General features: G+C 36.7%; 1 long non-coding RNA gene and 2 pseudogenes across 1 annotated transcript in view; 2 read left to right on the top strand and 1 right to left on the bottom strand.

Moving 5' to 3' along the window:
- LOC141424914 (uncharacterized) overlaps nucleotides 1-22,417 on the top strand; it is a 252,528-nt gene that overhangs the window by 92,908 nt on the left and 137,203 nt on the right. The window lies entirely within an intron of this gene.
- LOC109701781 (low molecular weight phosphotyrosine protein phosphatase pseudogene) lies at nucleotides 1,886-8,815 on the bottom strand (annotated as a pseudogene).
- Nucleotides 11,400-13,783, top strand: LOC141424913 (homologous-pairing protein 2 homolog pseudogene; annotated as a pseudogene).

Raw genomic sequence — 22,417 nt, 5'->3', positions numbered from 1 at the left:
TTCTTCCCAGGCACTACGCAGGAAGTCTATGTTGACTTTTTTTCAACATCAGTTTTGTACCTTATCTAAAAGTAACCTTATGGCATGCTCTTTTTGAATTTGCATTATCTTGCTTAATATTATGTTTGTAAAATTTATACCAATTTGTTGTATGTGGTTGTAAACTGATTATTCTTCCTTAATGGGAATGTTGTCTAGAATGTACTGGAGTTTGAACTCAGAGCTTCACTCTTGCAGGAAAAATCAGGAGCAGAAAAGAGCATGGAATAGTAGGGGAAGGTGTCCTGGGCACAGAGAATATCATGAAAAATCACATCCAAGTCTCTAGAGCTCAAATTCAGCATCTTTGACAAGATTTAGTAGGTACTGGAGCACAATGATGAACATATGTATTTTCTGCTCTTGTGGAGCATATATTCCAGGAGACTATATAGACACTAAACACATATATAGAGGTTTAATGACAATAATAATTTGGATAAGTGCTCTGAAAAAGAACCACTATGTGGTTGGAGAAGTAAATTATAGGAATTTCACATGGTTTGATATGTGAGGAAAGTTAGTTTAGGCAAAGAATGTAGGAAATGTTTCAGAGGAAAACAGCAATGTGTGCAAAAGTTCCAAGGTTGGGAGGAATATGACTTTTTTTTTTTTGGTGGTATTGGGGCTTGAACTCAGGGCCTTGCACTTGCTAGGCAGGAACTCTACCACATGAGCCATGCTCTTAGCCAACTTTACTTTTAGGTATTTTTTGAACGGATTCTACTGTTTGTGCCTGTGTGGGTCTGGACCCTCATATATGTGGGATGACACGGGAGTTGTGGTTGATATGGGTCTTGTGAATTCTTTCTGCCCTGGCTGGTCTTAAACCACTATCCTCCTGATCTTTGCCTCCTGAGTGGAGAATGAGATTTAATGCAAGACCATGAAATGTACAAGAGTGTAATACAGGCATTTTATAAGGCTCATTCTGTCCACAGTGTAAACAATAGGATAGAAGGATGTAAGTACTAATATTTTTTTCACACTTAAGCCAATTTATTTTTGACATTTGGGTTTTACATGCATAGAAAAGAGACATTGCTCTACTGACTATAGATAAACTGTACAGGTGCCCTATCTGTATATAATTTTCAGAGGAAAGTGACTTAATTGGGAGTCAAAAAGTGACCTTTCATGAAATAAACTAGAAACAAACCAACAAGCATTAAGAGTGCTAAAATTCAGTCCAACCATCTCTCCAGTCTTTGTTTATTTATTGTCTGATGTTTGTGAGGCAGTGTCTCCTTATGTAGTCCAGGTTGGCCTGGAACTTATGATCCTCCCACCTCAGCTTCCCTAGTTCAGGAATACAGGCATGCACCACCATGCCCTGCTTCTCTTATCTTTTAAATATACAAGGTTGTGCTATGAGTATCTGAGCAAACATTTCCAAGGTTGGCAGTGAGGTGCTAGGGCTCCACAGGAACCCAGGGCAGAGGTGCAAGGCAAGCAGAGAGCATCAAATAGTGCTGGCTGGTCACACACAGTCCAGGTAGAACCTACTACCCAGGTCTTGTTGGGCTCAGAGGCTGACCTGGTCTTCAGGTCATTCTTAATTCACTATGTCCTATTTCACTGCTCCATATTTGCTTGTTCCACTACTTTGTAATTAGGGCAAAGTGAGAGGTTCAACTAGTCTATGGTGCTTACTGCCCCAAACTGTCTGAATCAAACATTTCTATTTATTCTTCTGAAAATATAACTAATTGCCACCTACAATTATTTTAAAGATAAAACAGTAAGTCAACTGAAGAAACAGGTAGGGCCTGGGTCTAAGGAATACCACCACACTTGGGTACAGGACTGGTGGCAAGTCACAGGCGGGAGGTGGGCAGGGCAAGCCCTAGTGTGCATTCTCCAGGAAGGCCCTGCTGCACAGGAAGCACAGCTGGTACACCAGCTCAAAGTCAGTGTTCTTCCCATAATAGGGATCATCAATAATGAGTTGTTTTTGTGGATCATAACTCCCTAGCAGTTCAATTGTAGCTTTGCAGTTTTTAACTTGATTACTTTTTCTATTCAAATCTCTCAGATTGCTTTCATCCAACACAGTATATAATCAAATGTGGTGAAATCTTTTTTTAAAATTTTTTCTTTTATTCATATGTGCATGCAATGTTTGGGTCATTTCTCCACCCTTCACCCCCTCCCCCTTCCCTTTCTCCCCCTTTCCCTCCACCCCCTTTCCCCTCCTACCCCCTTGCTACCAGGCAGAAACTATTTTGCCCTTATCTCTAATTTTGTTGAAGAGAGAGTATAAGCAATAATAGGAAGGACCAAGGGTTTTTGCTAGTTGAGATAAGGATAGCTGTACAGGGAATTGACTTACAGTGCTTTCTTGTACATGTGTGTTACCTTCTAAATTATTATTATTATTATTATTTGCAGAAAGCCTCCTACTATTTATTAAAATGTAAAAATGTACAAATAGCATTATGTATCCTCACTTATGGATGCCTACATGGGTAGTAAATATTTAAAAGCACACAGGGGAATAATACAGAGTGGCTACTGTTGGAGAAGGAGGGGGATACCTCAGGAATTGGGGCAAGTAAAAGGTTTCAACTGGATATACAATGTTTTGTTCCTTTAAAAATGATCTAAAGCAAAAATTTTAAATTGGAGGTATTCTGTTTATACATAAAATATAAATGTATGTATATGTGTGCATTTGGATATATATATTTTTAAATTTTTTATTTTATTCATATGTGCATACAATGGATCATTTCTCCCCCATTCCCTTCCCCCTTCCCCCACCTTCTCCTTCTTCCCCTCACTCCCTCGCTTCCTGGCAGAAACTATTCTGCCCTTATCTCTAATTTTGTTGAAGAGAGAGTATAAGCAATAATAGGAAGGACCAACAGTTTTTGCCAGTTGAGATAAGGATAGCTATACAGGGAGTTGACTCGCATTGATTTCCTGTGCATGTGTGTTACCTTCTAAGTTAATTCTTCTTAAACTAACCTTTTCTCTAGTTCCTGGTTCCCTTCTCCTATTGGTCTCAGTTGCTTTAAAGTATTTGCTTTAGTTTCTCTGAGTTGAGGGCAACAAATGCTATCTAGCTTTTTAAGTGTCTTACCTATCCTCATATCTCCCTTGTGTGCTCTCGCTTTTATCATGTGCTCAAAGTCCAATCCCCTTGTTGTGTTTGCCCTTGATCTAATGTCCACATATGAGGGAGAACATATGATTGTTGGTATTTTGGGCCAGGCTAACCTCACTCAGAATGATGTTCTCTAGTTCCATCCATTTACTTGTGAATGATTAGATTTCATTCTTCTTCATGGCTGCATAGAATTCCATTGTGTATAAATACCAAATTTTCTTAATCCATTCATCAGTGGTGGGGCATCTTGGCTGTTTCCATAACTTGGCTACTTTAGTGTTGCAATAAATATGGGTGTGGAGTTGCCTCTGGAGTAACCTGTGTCACATTCTTTGGGGTATATCCCCAAGAGTGGTATTGTTGGATCATATGGTAGATCAATGTTTAGATTTTTAAGTAGCCGCCAAATTTTTTTCCAGAGTGGTTGTACTAGTTTACATTCTCACCAGCAGTGTAAGAGGGTTCCTTTTCCCCGCATCCTCGCCAACACCTGTTGTTGGTGGTGTTGCTAATGATGGCTATTCTAATGGGTGAGGTGGAATCTTAGTGTGGTTTTAATTTGCATTTCCTTATTGCTAGAGATGGTGAGCATTTTTTCATGTTGTTTTTGGCCATTTGAATTTCTTCTTTTGAGAAAGATTTGTTTAGTTCACTTGCCCATTTCTTTTTTGGTTCATGAAGTCCCATTTGTTTATACTTTCTCTTAGTTGCTGAGCTGCTGGGGTTCTATGGAGGAAGTCCTTCCTACACTTATTACTTCCACAGTGTTTCCTGCTCTTTCCTGTACCACCTCAGAGTTTGGGGTCTGATATTAAGATCCTTGATCCATTTTGAGTTAATATTGATATAGGGTGATATACATGGATCTAGTTTCAGTTTTTTGCAGAATGCTAACCAGTTTTCCCAGCAGTTTTTGTTGAAGAGGCTGCTATTTCTCCATCGTATATTTTTAGCTCCTTTGTCAAAGACAAGTTGGTTATAGTTGTGTGGCTTCATATCTGGGTCCTCTATTCTGTTCCACTGGTCTTCATGTCTGTTTTTGTGCCAGTACCATGCTGTTTTTATCGTTATTGCTTTGTAATATAGTTTGAAGTCGGGTATTGTGATACCTCCAGCATTGTTCTTTTTACTGAGCATTGCCTCGGCTATTCATGGCCTTTTGTGTTTCCATATAAATTTAATGGTAGATTTTTCAATCTCTTTGATGAATGTCATTGGGATTTAGATGGGAATTGCATTAAACATGTAGATTGCTTTTGGGAGTATAGACATTTTACTATGTTGATTTTACCAACCCATGAGCATGGGACATCTCTCCACTTTCTATAGTCTTCCTCAATCTCTTTCTTTAGAAGTTCATAGTTTTCCTTGTAGAGGTCATTCATATCATTTGTTAAGTTTATAACTTGGTATTTGATTTTTTTGAAGCCATTGTTAATGGAATTGTTTTCATATATTCTTTCTCAGTTTGCTCATTATTAGTGTATACAAATACTAATGATTTTTCTATGTTGATTTTATATCCTGCTACCTTGCTATAGCTATTGATGGTGTCTAGGAGCTTTTGAGTAGAGTTTTTTGGGTATTTAAGGTATAGGATCATATTGTCTGCAAATAGGGATATTTTGACAGTTTATTTACCTATTTGTATTCCTTTTATTCCTTCTTCTTGCCTAATTGCTCTGGCTAGGAATTCCAGTACTAATTGAATAGGAGTGGAGATAGTGGGCATCCTTGTCTCATTCATGATTTTAGAGGGAATGGTTTCAGTTTTTCACTATTAAGTATAATGCTGACTGTAGGTTTGTTATATATAGCTTTTATAATGTTGAGCTACTTTCTTTCTATTCCTAGTTTTCTTACAGCTTTTATCATGAAATGGTGTTGGATCTTATCAAAGGCTTTTTCTGCATCTATTGAGATGATCAAGTGATTTTTGTCTTTGATTCTGTATATGTGGTTTATTGCATTTATTGATTTTTGTATGTTGAACCACCCCTGCATTCCTGGGATGAAGCCTACTTGGTCATGGTGGATGATCTTTTTGATGTGTTGTTGAATTCGGTTTGCCATTATTTTATTGAGGATTTTTGCATCAATGTTCATTAAGGAGATTGGTCTGTAGTTCTCTTTTTTGGAGGTGTCTTTCCTGGTTTTGGGATAAGTGTAATACTGGCTTCATAAAATCTGTTAGGCAGTTTTCCTTCTCTTTCTATTTTGTGGAACAGTTGGTAGAATTCAGCAGAGAATCCATCAGATCCTGGACTTTTCTTTTTTGGGAGACTCTTGATTGATGCTTCAATTTCATTTTGTGTTATAGATCTATTCAGGTGATTAATGTCATTTTGGTTCAGTTTTGGATGATCATGAGTATCTAGAAATCTGTCCATTTCTTCAAGATTTTCAAATTTATTTGAATATATGTTCTCAAAGTAGTCTCTGATGATTTCCTGGACTTCCATGGTGTTTGTTGTTATCTCCTGTTTTGCATTCCTGATTTTACTAATTTGGGTTTTTTCTCTCCTCATTTTAGTCAGGTTTGCCAGGGTCTATCAATCTTGTTTATTTTTTCAAAGAACCAATTTTTTGTTTCATTAATTCTTTGTATGGTTTTTTTTGGTTTCTATTTCACTGATTTCAGCTCTTATTTTCATTATTTCTCTCCTTCTATTTGTTTTGGGATTTGCTTGTTCTTATTTTTCTAGGAGTTTGATATGTATCATTAGGTCATTGATTTGAGATCTTTCAGTCTTTTTAATATATGCACTCATGGCTTTAAACTTTCCTCTCAAGACTGCCTTTGCTGTGTCCCATGGGTTCCGGTAGGTTGTGTTTTCATTTTAATTGACTTCCAGGAACCTTTTAATTTCCTCTTTTATTTCATCAATGACCCATTGTTCATTATGCAATGAGCTATTCAGTTTCCAGCTGTTTGCATGTTGTTTGTCTTTATTTTTGTTGTTGAGTTCTAGTTTTATTTCATTGTGATCAGATAGAATGCATGGTGTAATTTCTATTTTCTTATACTTGCTGAGGCTTGCTTTGTATCCTAGGATATGGTCTATTTTGGAGAAGGTCCTGTGGGCTGCTGAGAAGAATGCATATTGTGTAGAAGTTGGATGAAATGTTCTGTAGACATCAAGTAGGTCTATTTGATCTATGGGTATGTTTTAGATCTAGGATTTCTTTATTGATTTTTTTGTTTGGATGACCTAAGTGTTGATGATATTGGGTGTTAAAGTCTCCCATGACCACTGTGTTGGAGTTAATATATGCTTTTAAGTCCTTCAGGGTTTGTTTGATGAAATTGGGTGCATTGACATTGGGTGCATATAGGTTGATAATTGTTATTTCCTTTTGGTTTATTTCCCCTTTTATTAGTATGGAATGTCATTCTTTATCTCATTTGATCAATGTAGGTTTGAAGTCTAATTTGTCAGAGTTAAGTATTGCTACTCCTGCCTGTTTTCGGGGGCCATTGTCTTGGTAAATCTTCTTCCAGCCTTTCATCCTAAGTCTATGCTTATTTCTGTTGGTGAGATGGGTCTCCTGTAAGCAACAAATTGTTGGATCTTCTTTTTTATTCCAGTTTGTCAAAAGGTGCCTTTTGATGGGGGAATTAATTCCATTAACATTAAGTGTTAGTACTGATAGGTATGTGGTGATTCCTGTCATTTAGTTGTCTTAGTTGTTTGAAGGTTTGATTGTGTGTACCTAAATTGAGGTTACTCTCTACTTTCTTGTTTTTTCTTTTCCTGCAGTTTGGTGCTGCTTGCCCTTTCATGGTTATGTTGGGTTTCACTTTCTGTGTGCAGAATCCCTTGAAGAATCTTTTGTAGTGGTGGCTTTGTGGTCATATATTGTATTAGTTTCTGCTTATCATGGAAGAATTTTTGCTCCATCTATTTTGAATGATAGTTTTGCTGGGTGGAGTATCCTAGGATTGAATTTATTTTCATTCATTGCCCAGAAGACCTCAACCTAAGCTCTTCTTGCTTTTAATGTTTCTGTGGTGAAGTCTGTTGTGGTTTTGATGTGTTTACCTTTGTATGTTATTTGTTTTTTCTCTCTTACAGCTTTCAATATTCTTTCTCTAGTCTCTGTACTTGTTGTTTTAATAATAATATGTCGTGGGGTAGTTCTATTTTGGTCAGTTCTGTTTGGAGTTCTGTAGGCCCCTGGTACCTGTATGGGCATAGTTTTCTCTAGATTTGGGGAATTTTCTGTTATTATTTTGTTGAATATATTATGCATTCCTTTTTCTTGCACCTCTTCTTCTTCAATGCCCATGATTCTCAGGTTTGGTCTTTTTATGCAGTCAGTAAGTTCTTGCATTTTGTTTTCACAGGTCTTGAGTTGTTTAATTAATAGTTCTTCGGTTTTACCTTTAATACCATTTCATTTTCGAGTTCTGAGATTCTGTCGTCTGCTGATTCTAGTCTGCTGGATTGACCTTCCATTTTGCTTTGCATTTCTGTTTCACTCTTTTTTCTGAGGTTTTCCATATCCTGAGTCCCTTCCTCTTTAATATTGTCAATTTTTGCCCTGAGTTCATTTATCTCTTTATTTATTGTGTTCTTTGTTTCACTGGTGTTTATACAGTGCTTCTATAGTTTATTTGTTCTTGTGCTTTCTCAAATTCTCTATTTTTATTGTCTTGGAATTTCTTGAGTGTCTTCTGTACATTTTGGTTGACCATATCCAGTATCATCTCTATAAAATTCTCATTGATTACTTGCAAGATTTTTTCTTTCAGAATGTTCTGATGGGCTTCATTGGTTTCTTTGGCATAGTTTATCTTTGTTTTGTTGGACTCTGGATCTGAGCATCTGTCTTCTTCATTTCCCTCTGGTTCCTGTACTGGTGGTCTGCTTCTCCCAAGTTGGTTAGGAGCTGGCATCTGGCTGTGTGGGAGCCCTCCTGGTCTCTCTGTTTAATGTGGAATGGGGATGCTATGTGCAGGCTGGAGGGTGTGGAGGTGTCAAAGTTTTCCCTCTTCTTGGTGGTTTTTCCTCCAAGGTGTATGTCAAGTGTCTCTCCAAGATTTTACTTTAGGAGGCACGCTTTCTGCTTTCTCCTTCTAGTTGCCATCTTGGAATCCCTCTGGTGAAATCTTCTTTGGTAACCTGTCTTGACTTATGGGCTGTGCTAATGGCATGATTTCCTAGGCAGCTCACAGCTCTTGGGTCTGGGGCCTGGCCCATGTTCCAGTTGGTAATAGCACCACTGTCAATGGCTCAATTATCTGAAATGTTTTGGTCACCTACAAATTTTCTGAAACTGCTTCTGCAATGGGTAACCAGCAAATGTTACCCAGACATACGAATAGCATGGACTTGGGACTGTGGTCCCCTATCTTCCCTGTGAATACTCTTAAGTACTAATATAAGAATACCCATCAGGAGTTAGTTACCCATTTAAGGAGCCCTAACGAGAGAGTTAAATGTTGATGAAGGGAAGTATCATTCCTGTAGCTTCCCAGCATGCCAATCTCTAGGTGAAATAAAACATAAGGCAAATGGACCAACAGGGAGAGAATTAGAATTGATAAGTCTGTCTCTTGGTAAATTGTTTGTGTGGTTTGCTAATTCACTGGTAAGAGTGACTCACTCTTACCAACCTTCTCACAAGAAACATGTTCCAGTATTCATTGACAGTTGCCATATAAGGAGGATGGACCCTAGATGGGGCTAGAAATTAATTGCATTTGAAAAAAAGAAGAGGTGCTATTGTTTTCCACTTGCCATACAGGACTCTGCCTTTTCTGAGCAAATATTTTGGACTATTTGGCTCTGGGCAGGTAGCTTGATTCACAGTACCACAAAAATGTTTTTGAGGGGCACCAAATTATAAGCCATTATGGGATGTATGTATTGATCTTGCCCTGGTAGAATTATGACAATGGAGAGAAAGATAAGTGAACAAACTTGGCTCATACATTTAGTAAGATTGACTTAACTTAGTGATGAACAAAAGGGTCAGGTAGATGTCTCAGATGACTACTATACATCTGTATTAAAATGTGAAGCACACAGAAAGTATGAATAAGTTTCTTTGTGGTGTAGAGAATTGAACCCAGAACCTTGTGCAGACTAGGCAAGTGTTCTATCACTGAACTACTTCCCACAGCTGAGTTTTCTAAAAAGATAATTTGATAGATTAAATACATTAAACAATTTTATTTTCTAGAGGTCTTGATGGAATGTCAACTGAAAATCATTTAGTTAAATTTCAGTATAATTAGCTAATTACACAACTATTTATATAATTAGCTAATTACATACAAATATATATGTGTAAATACATATATGTGAATATATATGTATATATTTAATACTTAGAGATAGGTTACCAGTTCTCAGTTTGCTTTAATCTAATACAATCTCCTAATTTTTTTACTTACACATTTGGATTGACTGGAATTTATCCTTTAGATTTGAACTTGACCCTAATTATGGTTATTTGAGAGGATTAGTGTCTAAGAAACAGGCTACCAGAAGACCTGTTCATTACTATACTACCAGGACATAACACATTGGGAGAATTAAATAAAGTCTTGTTGAGTGAATACATAAATGAAAAGTTGTAAATATACTTTGTAAATTATAATTTTGCTTGTTGACACTACAATGTTTCTTCATTAAATCTTTGCACTTGGCTTTAGGCATTTTACCTTTGTTGTTTGAACTCATTTGCCACTTGCAATCTTGCAGTTCCAAGTGAACGAATTAACCCAAATGACATTTCCTATTCTGATCCTCTAAAAGCAATAAGCCAAACCATAAGTATCATCAGTCACTTATGATCTAACTGTTAGTAATAGTTAAGAGCAGGAAAAGTTACAGGGCCTGGTTTTTCTCTTAACAAATGATCTTTAAGTTCTTGAAACAAAAGTTTAGAAATTACTAAGGCAAACCAAGTTTATGCTCAATCATGATCATGTCAGTATTTTTTTAATAGTTTCATCTATGGCACTGTAAGAATGACTGTTCTAACACATTAAATTTATTATTTGATTATACAAAGAATTTATACCAAATATAGTATGGGAGAAATTTAAACATAGTTCTTTTGAGAAACAAGGACCTTACTCTCAAAATGATGTGCCTTTGAAAAATTCTGAGTAAAAATTTGTTGTCATTCAATATATATATTGTGAGATGCTGCTTTGGTTAATCTGCCATTTCTCTTTCCTCATTCCAAGATCAATTTATAGACAAAACAGAAGCAATTCTTTGCTACTATCAGCTTTTGATTGTTGATATTTGTATTTCTTCCAGTTGGAGTCTGTATGGAAGAGTTCAGGGTTACCAGCTCATATTCTGGGTTTATAGGATTAAGATGACAGACAATCTTTGTATGGTTTCTTTTTTTTTCATTTTGTTTGTATGGTTCCTGACTGTCTCTTTGTAGAGTTCATTTCTTTGTTTATTCCTCAAATCAACAAATATTTACTGAGCACTTACTATGTGACAGACATTACTCTGGATTCTGAAGATACAATAGTGAATATTTGCATTGTAGTGGGATAACACAGGTGTAAAGTACATATCATGTTCTTAGATTAAATAAATGCTATGGAGAAAAGTAAAACAGAGAGTCCTTGGTCTCAGGTGTTCAAATTTGAAATAGTGTAGTTAAAGAGCTCACTGAGTGTATTGACTTTTAAGCAAAGTCTTGAAATAGGTAAAGGAGTGAGTGACTAAGCTAAGTTTTAGTAATACCCTTAATTAGGTATTCTCTTAGAAAAAATAATTTGGCATTTAGCTATTTTAAATATATGTGCAACAGTTTTTACAGTGACAAAAATGTGTAAGAAAATTTGCTGGATACACATAAAAGCCTTGGTAATATGTGGAGATTAAAATTGTAAAACAATCTTCAGAGGACTATCTTTAGAAGTAATACCTCATTAAGGGAAAAGTATCCCATTAGCCCCACCTGTGAAGGAAAGTTTAGATGCTCTGTGCTGTGGTAACAAGTAAACCTCCAAATCCCATACTTAATGCAATAGTGGGTTTTGTTTTTCTTCTGAAAATTCTGTTGGAATCTGTGCTGCACAGTTTTATTTAGAGTTTTAAGCTGCTTTGAACCTCCAGTAAGGTTTGCCATATCAATTACAAAATGATGTATGAGATTTTCATTATCTCAGCAAGGAAGCTGTCACTTCATAGCCCACTCATTAAAACTATGGTCAACTGCAAAGACACTGAGAAATAGGTTATTCTTACAACAGTCAGGAGAACAGTATGATGGTTAATTTTATATGTCAACTTGACTGGGCTAAGGGATACCCAAATAGCTGTAATAAAAGCTAAAAACAGTTAAAAATTCTGTGGGTGTTTCTGGAAGAGATTAGCATTTGAATTAGAAGACTGAGTAATCATGCCCCAGCATGGGCAGACATCAATCTGTTGAATGCATGAATGGAACAAAAAGCTGGAGAAAGTGTGAATTCTTTCTCTTTTTTGTAGTTGAGACATTGCTGCTCCTGGTTTTGGAGCTCCTGGTTTTTCAGATTTGGACTGAATCATACCATCAGTTTTCTAGGTTATCCAACTTGTAGGTGGCAGATTGTGGTACTTCTTAGCCTCCATAGTCCTGTTAGCCAATTGCTGTGATAAATCTCATCTTGGCAAGAGAGACATGAGTAAAAGCTGGGTGGGAGCCCCTGGGATCCTCCTGAGGTGCCTTCAGGAGCAGAACCTGTCCTACAGTGCCCAGGATGTGTTCAGGAATCTGTAGAGGGAACACGAGCTGGGCAAGGCGGTGCAGTCAAGGTATTGAAGCAGCTGGTCCAAGAATGCAAGATCAAAGAGAAGGTATGCAGCAAGTAGAAGATCCAGTTTGCCCATCAGGACCAGTTTGACATGGTGAGTGATGCTGACCTCCATGTCCTGGATGCCAACATAGTGGCCCTCACTGCTAAGGTGCAGAGCTTGAAGCACTGCTGCTGCCACATGGAGACTCAGCTGAAGGAGTTAACTAGTACCTGACCACTCTGGAGATGCACAAAGAGATCCAGGAGTTAAAGAAGGAATGGGCTGGCTACACTGAGAGACTGAAGAACATCAAAGCAGCCACCAACCATGTCACTCCAGAAGAGAAGGAGCAGGTATACAGAGAGAGGCAGAAATACTATAAGGAGTGGAGGAAGTGGAAGAGGATGTCAACAGAGATGTGTGATGTGATCCTTGAAGGATACCCCAAGAGCAAGAAGCAGTTCTTTGAGGAAGCTGGGATAGAGATGGATGAAGATTATAGTGTCACACTCCCAAACCCTGAGGGCCTTTAGTAGGAATTAGGAGATGGGAACGGAGGTGACCAGGTTACATTTTTTTTTTCAGTTGGTCTTGCTGCTTTCCACCTTTGAACACATAGCAGTGAAGAGAGAGGCACAAGTCAGAGTACTGGGTGGAGGGAGGGATTCACTGCTGGTGGCCAGAAAGGGACGGTCATGCCCATTTTGTTGTCCACATTGCAGTGGCTTGAGCTGAACACAAGGACATGGGACAATGCTAAAGGAAAATAATTTGCTATAAAAATATTTAATTTCCTCTGGATATTCAAACCTCCCAGATACCAAACCTGATTAAGGAAGCAGGAAGCTTGGGAGACAAAAGTAGAATGGGTACCATGTATCAGTATTTGGGGAACCCAAGGCATCACCCAAAACTCATGCCAGGAGACCTTCTGAGTATCTTCTGTACCTTTGACCCCACCTCTATGTCCTTGGAGAAATGCAGGCAACACTGGGAGATGATAGAGACCCAGATATCCTGAACAGAAAGGATGGGGTGATTTTGAGGTCCAATTAATTTTCCAAAATTGTAAATGTAGCAAAACTGCATTGTTGGTGTTTAGAAAAATAAAAAATTTCAAATATGTAAAAAATACATGTTATGTATATATTCCTATGTGTTTTCACGCCTGATTATCTATCTGTCTGTCTATCTATCTATCTATCTATCTATCTGTTATCTGTCTATTTCATTGGTTCTGTTTCTCTGGTGATTCCTGACTAATTGAGTAAGGAATACTGGATATTAGAGACATTAGTGATATTTATCATACTTTGCATCTTCTCTTGGATCTTTCAATAATGTAGTGTTTGATATTTCATTAAGAACAGTAATGGAAGATTTTAACAATGCCTTCTAACTCTTTCACATTAATTATGACATATATCCTTAGAATAGCCCCGTGAGGTTAAGCCTAATGAAAGGGTAACTCAGAGAACCCAAGAAGACAAATTATATATATCAATAGGGTATGTATTGATTGGGAAATACCAGTGCATATCAGTTTGATTAATTCAATCAGTATTTATGGAATATGCATTCATTGTTAAGTTCTGGGTTAGAATCCTAGGCTTCTCTGTTTCGGGGTTAGAGACCTGGGTCAATAGAAACTGAGTTAGAGGCCCAGGCTTCTTTTTTTTAAATAAACTGCTGAATTGAAGATTGTTTTTGGTTCTGTCTTTTGAGCGAGAATTTATTTCCTAACTCCCTGGGCTGGAAATTGTTTCCTGGCTCTTTGTGTGACCTCTCTGTTCTGTTTGATCTGTGTCTCCCATGGAATCTTCTCAGTTGACTGAAACACCCTTCTTACTAGATCTCTGTTTACTATATCCTTCACCTACTCTGTCTACCTTCTTCCTGCTGACATAGTTATATAGAGAATAATCTGCATCTTCCATATCTCTTCAAGGAATTTAAGATCTCTCCTAACTGGCTCCTCTTGACCTCCTCTTTCCCATTACTTCTGTTCCTCTTTTTTTTTTTAATCACCTTTTATCTCTCCTTCAGCTCCCATATGTCTCCCTTCAAACCCTAACCTCCCTCATCCCTCTATCTATCCTTGCCAGAAAACCCCTTCCCACTCTTAGCTCCTTGGTCACTTGAATTTTAGGAACCCTATCCCTTCTGGGTTCTTAAGGGACCCAGAAATCTCCCAAAGCAGCCTGAGGTGGAAAAGAAAGAAAAACAGGAAGAGAAAAAAGTCTAGCTGGAAATAAGCTGGATATTACATCCATTCAAATAGGCTTGGGAGAAAGCCAAAAACCTTCGTGATGCCTTCCCAGTTACTCTAAAATTGTGGTACATGGCTACCATGAGATTACAGATGAGGACAAATGAAAAATCTTAAAATCTTCTCCTCAATTATGGTAAAAAGCCTTGGCACTTACTGAGTAGGTAACCTCAACTTATTTCACTTTTTCCTGAAACACAATTCTGATAAAAATATAGAGATAAATGAGTTATGTTTTACTGTGTTGCCTGACTCATGGCTAAAATTTTAGGATGAATGTGTAAGATCTTGCATATGTCTGTATGTTTATGTATGTAAGTCATATATACCTGATATGTTCTACCTCTGGCTGGATTGCCAAATTAATTTATAAAGTTTCTTAAAGGAGTTATACTCAAGTTTGCTTAGACATTAATGAATACATGTAGTTTATATAAGTTAAACATTCCTAAAACTCCTAGAAATAAAGTAACCAAAAACTTTTCAGGTTTAGCTGAGTTGGGTAAATCTTTGTTAAAAGATTAGTGTAATATTGTTAGTTCAGTAAAGATGATGATGTCTTCTGAGTTGTCAGCATTAAGTATACTATAAATATATATTTTATTCTAGTGGGTTTTTACTAGTTGAATAATATGATATTGTATTTACTGGATATTATGATTATAAATTAAATCTAGAAACAAATATATAAGTAAATGTGAAGTAAAAATGAACCTTTTGCTATCCATTAGTTTATGCCTAATGGATAGGCATGTTTTAGGTAAAACAAAAAAAATTTATGTGTTTATCCTTTTGCATGGGTGGTAAAAATAGTTAACAGGGAAATAACTCAAGATGACGGTCAACTTTGTGTGGTATTACAACATGCCTATCTGAAAAGTTTCCAAAATCTTTTTGATAACTTGTAGCATTGGAATTATGCTAAGTTCATTAATAGACATTAAATATCTGAATAATTCCTTAATAGCATAAACTACTGAAACATTTTAAATTACCGAGCAGTAAGTTTTGGTGTATATCCTTTTGGCATCATTTTTATACAGTAAGAGAAGCTAAACATGTTTGAGTCTCTTAATAAACACAAAAACTGTATGACTAGGAAACACTTGCCCTTGTAGATTAGGAAACGGGTTCATAAATTTGCTAGTGTGCCACAGGATGTGGTATATGTCACAACTGCCTACTTCCTTACTTCCTCTGTAAAAGAGAGTTACTCATGGTTAAAAATTATAATCAACACAGATAAGTAAAACCAGAAATAACAAGAATGAAGGGAAACAAATGTGTATGAAAACTATATAAGATATGGAGAATTAGTTTCTGTGGTCCTAGAGTTTGAACTCAGGGCCTTGCATTTGCTAGGCAGGTGCTCTACTGATTGAGCCACACCTTTACCCTTTTTTACTTTAGTTATTTTTCAGATAGGCTTTTGCATTTTTGCCTCAACCAGCCTTGGTTGAGTGCCTCCTAGCTGCACCTCCTGCATTATTGGAATTATAGCTGCACACCACCATGCATGTTTATTTGTTGAGATGGGGAAATCTCAGTAACTCACCCCTCACCCTCAGGCTGTCCTCAAACCACAAACCTCCCAATCTTTGCCTGTCTGGGATTATAGGCATGCAACATCATGCCAGGACCCTGAGGATTTTTTTAAAAGAAAATTTTATTTTGGTAAAAGAATAATTTTGTGCTAAAGTAAGATGAAGCTAATCTTTCCAAAGTTATATTTGTTTGAGTAAAACATTATTACTTCAGAAATTATATGACATTCACCAAAAATTTTTAACACCCTTGCTGCACATGATATTAGGTATAATACTGTCAGTTATTATTTTAAAATATTTAATGCCACAGAAATAGCCAAATTTCCTTGTCAAATGAACTTTTATTAGCTATTTAGAAGCTGATGGGTTCATAAAATCCTAACCTAAGATCAGGAATTAACTCTATGGGATTTCATGAGCTGAAAAAGGATGATTTTGCTAACTAAGATATATTGTAAGCACATAGGAAAAATCAAAATATATCCCCCTGTAAAACTATTATATGCTAATAAAATTTAAAAAAAGATTAACATTCAGAAAAAAGGATGATTTTGGTTTTTTTTATAAAATGGTTCATTTAAGAAATCCTTTTCACTTTTCTCTTAAGCTATCTATGCCTTACAACAATTTGATAGTTTATACTTTTACAAACAAAAATGAAAACTTTATTTATTTTAATTTTTTTTGGTATTTTCTGTATTTATTGTTGTTGTACTAGGGTTACATTGTGACATTTACAAAAATTTTTATGATACATCATAGTTGAATTCACTCCCTCCATCATTCTTTATTCGTCTTCTCCCCACTCCTGGAATAGTTTCAACAAGTCTCATTTTTTCCATTTACATATATGTGTAATAATATATTTTTTTTAATTTTTATTTTATTCATATGTGCATACAATGTTTGGGTCATTTCTCTCCCCTTCCCCTGTCCCCTCCCTTACTCCTCCTCTTCCCCCCTTACCCCTTGCTACCCAGCAGAAACTATTTTGCCCTTATCTCTAATTTTGTTGAAGAGAGAGTATAAACAATAATAGGAAGGAACAAGGGATTTTGCTAGTTGAGATAAGGATAGATATACAGTTGAGTTGACTCGCATTGATTTCCTGTGCATGTGTGTTACCTTCTAGGTTAATTCTTCTTGATCTAACCTTTTCTCTAGTTTCTGGTTCCCTTCTCCTATTGGCCTCAGTTGCTTTAAAGTATCTGCTTTAGTTTCTCTGCGTTAAGGCAACAAATGCTATCTAGTTTTTTAGGTGTCTTACCTATCCTCATATCTCCCTTGTGTGTTCTTGCTTTATCTTGTGATCAAAGTTCAATCCCCTTGTTGTGTTTGCCCTTGATCTAATGTCCGCATATGAGGGAGAGCGTACGATTTTTGGTCTTTTGGGCCAGGCTAACCTCACTCAGAATGATGTTCTCCAATTCCATCCATTTACCAGCGAATGATAAGATTTCATTCTTCTTCATGGCTGCATAAAATTCCATTGTGTGTAGATACCACATTTTCTTGATCCATTCATCAGTAGTGGGGCATCTTGGCTGTTTTCATAACTTGGCTATTGTCAATAGTGCTGCAATAAACATGGGTGTGCAGGTGCCTCTGGAGTCACCTGTGTCACAGTCTTTTGGGTATATCTCCAAGAGTGGTATTGCTGGATCAAATGGTAGATCGATGTTTAGCTTTTTAAGTAGCCTCCAAATTTTTTTCCAGAGTGGTTGTACTAGTTTACATTCCCACCAGCAGTGTAAAAGGGTTCCTTTTTCCCCACATCCTTGCCAACACCTGTTGTTGGTGGTGTTGCTAATGGTGGCTATTCTAACAGGGGTGAGGTGGAATCTTAGTGTGGCTTTAATTTGCATTTCCTTTATTGCTAGAGATGGTGAGCATTTTTTCATGTGTTTTTTGGCCATTTGAATTTCTTCTTTTGAGAAAGTTCTGTTTAGTTCACTCACCCATTTCTTTATTGGTTCATTATTTTGGGAGAATTTAGTTTTTTGAGTTCCCTATATATTCTGGTTATCAGTCCTTGCTCTGATGTATAGCTGGCAAATATTTTCTCCCACTCTGTGGGTGTTCTCTTCAGTTTAGAGACCATTTCTTTTGATGAGCAGAAGCTTTTTAGTTTTATGAAGTCCCATTTATCTATGCTATCTCTTAGTTGTTGAGCTGCTGGGGTTCACCATATTCATTCTTCTATACCTTTACCTCTCCCCGCCACGGGTACCAACCCCCAGATAGGACCTGTTTTGCCTTCCTGTTCTCCATTTTTGGGAAAAAAAGACATTTATGCTTAAGATAGCTATAGAGGATATTTCATTATGGACATTTCCATATATGTATGTGTTATAGCCCGAATTTGTTCATCCCCTCTATTTTTCTCCTTTCTACCTAGTCCCCTTCATATGGTAATTTCAACAGGTTTACAATTCTGTATTCACTCTTGTAGAGGAAGTACATCAACCATATTCATCTTGTCAACTTCCTTATTTTACTCTCCCTCTCTTGTACATGACCTCCCCTTAGTGTGACCTGTTTTTCATAAAATTGCTTGTCTTTGTATTGGGTCTTTATTCCACATATGAGAGAAAATATGTGGCCTTAGTTTTTCTGAATCTGGCTAACTTCACTTAAGATGATGTTCTCCAGTTCTATCCAACTGATCTGCAAATGACAAAATTTCATTCTTCTTTATGGCTGAATAAAATTCCATTATATATAAATACCATATTTTTTAATCTGCTTATCAGTTTTGGGGCATCTTGGCTGTTTCCATAGCTTGGTTATTGTGAATAATGCTGCAATAAATAGTATCATAAATTCTTGAGTCATAGTTACTATTACAATATTACATAATTACATTATTACCCCTACCTGACTCCTCTAGAGTTTAGAGAACCATATTACATATTCTTATTTTCATGGTAATAGAGTTATGTGACTAAATTCAATAAGAATCTGCTCTCCTTTTAACAGACCACAATTCTAAACATTGGATATGTTATGAAGGCTTTGAATGGGATGCCATATAGGTTATGCATTGCTTAACAAAGGGATTCTGGAGAAATGCATCCAGCAGTTTCCTCATTTTGGAAACAGTATATAAATTACATAAACATTAATAAATCTAGATGGTATAGCCTACTATACACCTCAGCTATGTAGTATGGCCTATGGCTCTTTGGCTACAAATCTATACAGCATGTTCCTTTACTGAATACAATGAGTAATTATAACATAGTAAGAATTTGTGTATTTAAACATTGCTAAACATAGAAAAAGCACAGTAAAAAATATGATATAAAAGCAAAAAGATATATTTGTATAGATCAGTTACCATGAATGGCCCTTCTAGGACCAGAAGTTGCCCTGGATCAGTCAGTGAGTGAGTGCTAAGTGAATGTGAAGGCCTAAGAGATTATTGTATCATACTTTAAAATTCTATAAACACTTAGGTTACACTAAATTTATAAAACAATATTTCTTTAATAAGAAATTAAGCTTGATTTATCATCACATTTTTATTTTACAAACTTTTTCATTTTAAACTTCTGACTCTTTGTACTAGCACTTAACACACACACATTGTACAGCTGTACAAAATATTTTCTTTCTTTGTATCCTTTGTCTATAAGCATTTTCTATTTTTAATTTTTTTGGCTTTTACTTTGTAAAACTTTCTGAAAAACCAAACCCAAACACACACATTAGCTTAGTCGGGGTCATCAGACTCTGTACCCTGTCCCACTAGAAGATCTTCAGGGGCAGTGACAAAGATGGAGCTGTCATCTCTCAGAGTAACAATGCCTCCTTCTGAAGGACCTGCTCAAGACTGGTTAACTATTCTTTTCACAAGTTGAGGGAGTGCAGTCTAAAATAGTCAAAAAGTATAGGAAATACATAAAATAGTAACATAGTCATTTATTACCATTATCAATTATGTACTATACATAATTGTATGTGCTATACTTTTATATGATTGGTAGCACAGTAGATTTGTTTACATCTGCAACACAAAGACAAGTATTGTGTTATGATGTCACAGTAGCTATGGCATCACTTTTCAGTTCCCTTGTCCCTGATGTTTCTTCCATCTACTGGCTCTCTCACCCCATCACTGTTGCTCTTGGCCTATCACTGACCCTCTCATCCCACTGGCTCCATGGCTATAAATTTCCACTTTTCCTCATTGCATTTGGATTTGAGCTCCATCTCTCTCATCTACTGCAAAGCCCTGTTGCAGTGGTTCCTACACCTATTGTGACAGCCCTTTAGAGTCAACCTCACTGTGCCTTTACAAGTGTCATGAATAATTATTTCTTCATCTGTACCATGATGAAGGGTTATAGGGTAAAAAGATGAATAAGATAGGATCCCTTTACTCTCATTGGCAAGATAAGTCATGATAGGTGACAAGATAGACATGCACAAAATTGTAGAGAGATTCAGGAGACTTTGTGTTCAATGAAGACTTCTGATAGAGATATCTTCAAGAGAAGTCTTGAGGGATGAATAAAGGTGAACCGATTGAGGAGAGAGGGAAAAGAGACAGCTAACAAGACATAAATGTGTGAAATAGGTGACATTCAACCTCTGAAGTCATACTTTTTCCCAATCCTTGTTAATTTATTCTCTTTCCACAACCTCTTACTTCAAAGTCAGAAGAGACTGTACAGAAATGATAATTGGCTAATGCTTTTCTTCTATTTAGCTTTTTTTTTCAAGGCAAGATTTCACTATGTAGCCCAAGCTGGGCTTGAACACTCATGATCCTCCTGCCTCAGTCTCCTGAGTGCTGGGATTATAGGAATGAATCACCATGCCTGGGAGACCAAGGCTTTTCTATGATGTGTCAAAAAGAAAACCTGACAAAGCTAAGAAGTCCAGTGACTGTTGCCCAAGCTTCTCTGACCTGTTTCCTTTCCTATTAAAGATTCTTATTATATAATCCCAGTTCTGGGTAGTCTCAGAATTATTGGGGAGCTTTAGCCCTTCAGATCATCTCAGTTGTATTTAAAAACAAAGTTCCTTTTCCTGGAGTCTTAGGATCTAGAATCTTTGAAGAATATTTATGCCTAGTTACTAGTGAAGAAAATTGCTGTAATACTTTCTTGAATTCCATTGAATGTCTTCCTTCAAAGAAATAATTACTAATATTTCTGTGTCTTCTGTAAGGGCTTCATCATCCTTTTATGAACACTATAGTTTTTCTTTGGAAACATGTAGCCATTCTGGCAACAATTATCAAATGCACTGAGCTGACTGTCTGGAAGCCTAGAAAGTTCACCTCTTTTGTTGTGCGTTTTTATTTTGATAAACACTGAAGATATAAAAATCCTTGGTAGACTTTTTTAGGTCTCTTCTGAGTGCAGATGCTTGGGCAATACTTGCTCCATTTTTGAGTTGGGAGTGGTCAGTGAGCTGGACAGTTTATATAATATCATTTATAGTTCTTTGTACATAGTAGATGCTCAACAATTGTTTATTACATGACAAAATGAATGACTGAAACTTAAGTAGATATGAGTGTGTGTGTGTATTTTCGAAAGTGTCTTTATTGGTCTCTCTGTTTCTGCCCTATTCCCCTATAATTGGTTCTGAATAGCCACCATAGTGATCCTGTTAAAATAGATTACGGATAATCAGATCATGTCTTTCTTGGTTTAAACCCTTCATGCCTTCTCATCTCACTCAGAGTTAAAGCCACAATCCTAAAAATATAAGGCACTGCATTATCTGACCTTTGTTACTTATCTGAGTTTATGTCATATGAGTTTCACCTAAGTCACTCTTCTCCCACTACACTGGCTTCCTTGCTATTTCTCATAGATGCCTGACTGACTTTCCCCTCAAGGCTGTTGCATTTGGTGTTCCATATTCCGGGCATGCCCATTCCCTTAAATACACAAAGATTCCCTCTTTCCATCCAGTCTTCACTGGGATGTCTCCTTCTCAATGAGGCTTTCCTTTAGCATCCTAGCTAAAGTCACAGCTGTCTCTCCTCTTGACCCTCACCCATTCCCTATTCCTTTTATCACCATCTAACAGATGGCGTATTTTCTTGTGTGTAGCTCATTTATCATTGACTTCTGCTCTAACAACCCAATAGAATAGAAACTCTAGGAAAGCAGAGATAGATTTTATTGACTAACTTGTTCTCCTTTGCTGAAAATATGCTTGACATATAGTAGGACCTCAAGGAGAGCCTCTGAGAATTTTGTTTTTTGTGTCTTCTTCAAAGTCTAGGTCAGAACACACAGTACGTGGCCAATGGAATGGAATTGAGATGAGTCAAGTGTTCGACTGAGTGGTTTCTATTGGACAAATTAAGTAATGGGATGAAAAAGGAAAGGGGTGGGGAGTTTGTGTGTTAGGGGAGAAGAGATTTCTTCTGGTGTGATATGGAGACAAGGTAAAAGACATAGCCTGGAGTATCAGAAATCCTTGGATTCCAGTTCTGGCTTTGCTACTTAATAGCTATGTGTCTTTGGGCAAGCTCTTTGGCTCACTGAAGCTCTTACCTAGAAAACAATAATAATATCTATTTTGCAAGGTTGTTGGGCATCTTTTATAAGGTAATATGAATAAAGACTGGCATATAGTAGGTTTTCAAAAATGTTCTCATCTTTTCCTGAGAATTCTTTCTTGCTATACCTCTTTTGATCATATTAACATTTATTTATTC

This window comes from Castor canadensis, chromosome 7, assembly GCF_047511655.1.
Source record: "Castor canadensis chromosome 7, mCasCan1.hap1v2, whole genome shotgun sequence".
NCBI classification, from domain to species: Eukaryota; Metazoa; Chordata; class Mammalia; order Rodentia; family Castoridae; genus Castor; species Castor canadensis.
Note: the sequence above shows the minus strand (reverse complement) of the source record. Positions and strands in the feature narration are given on the sequence as shown.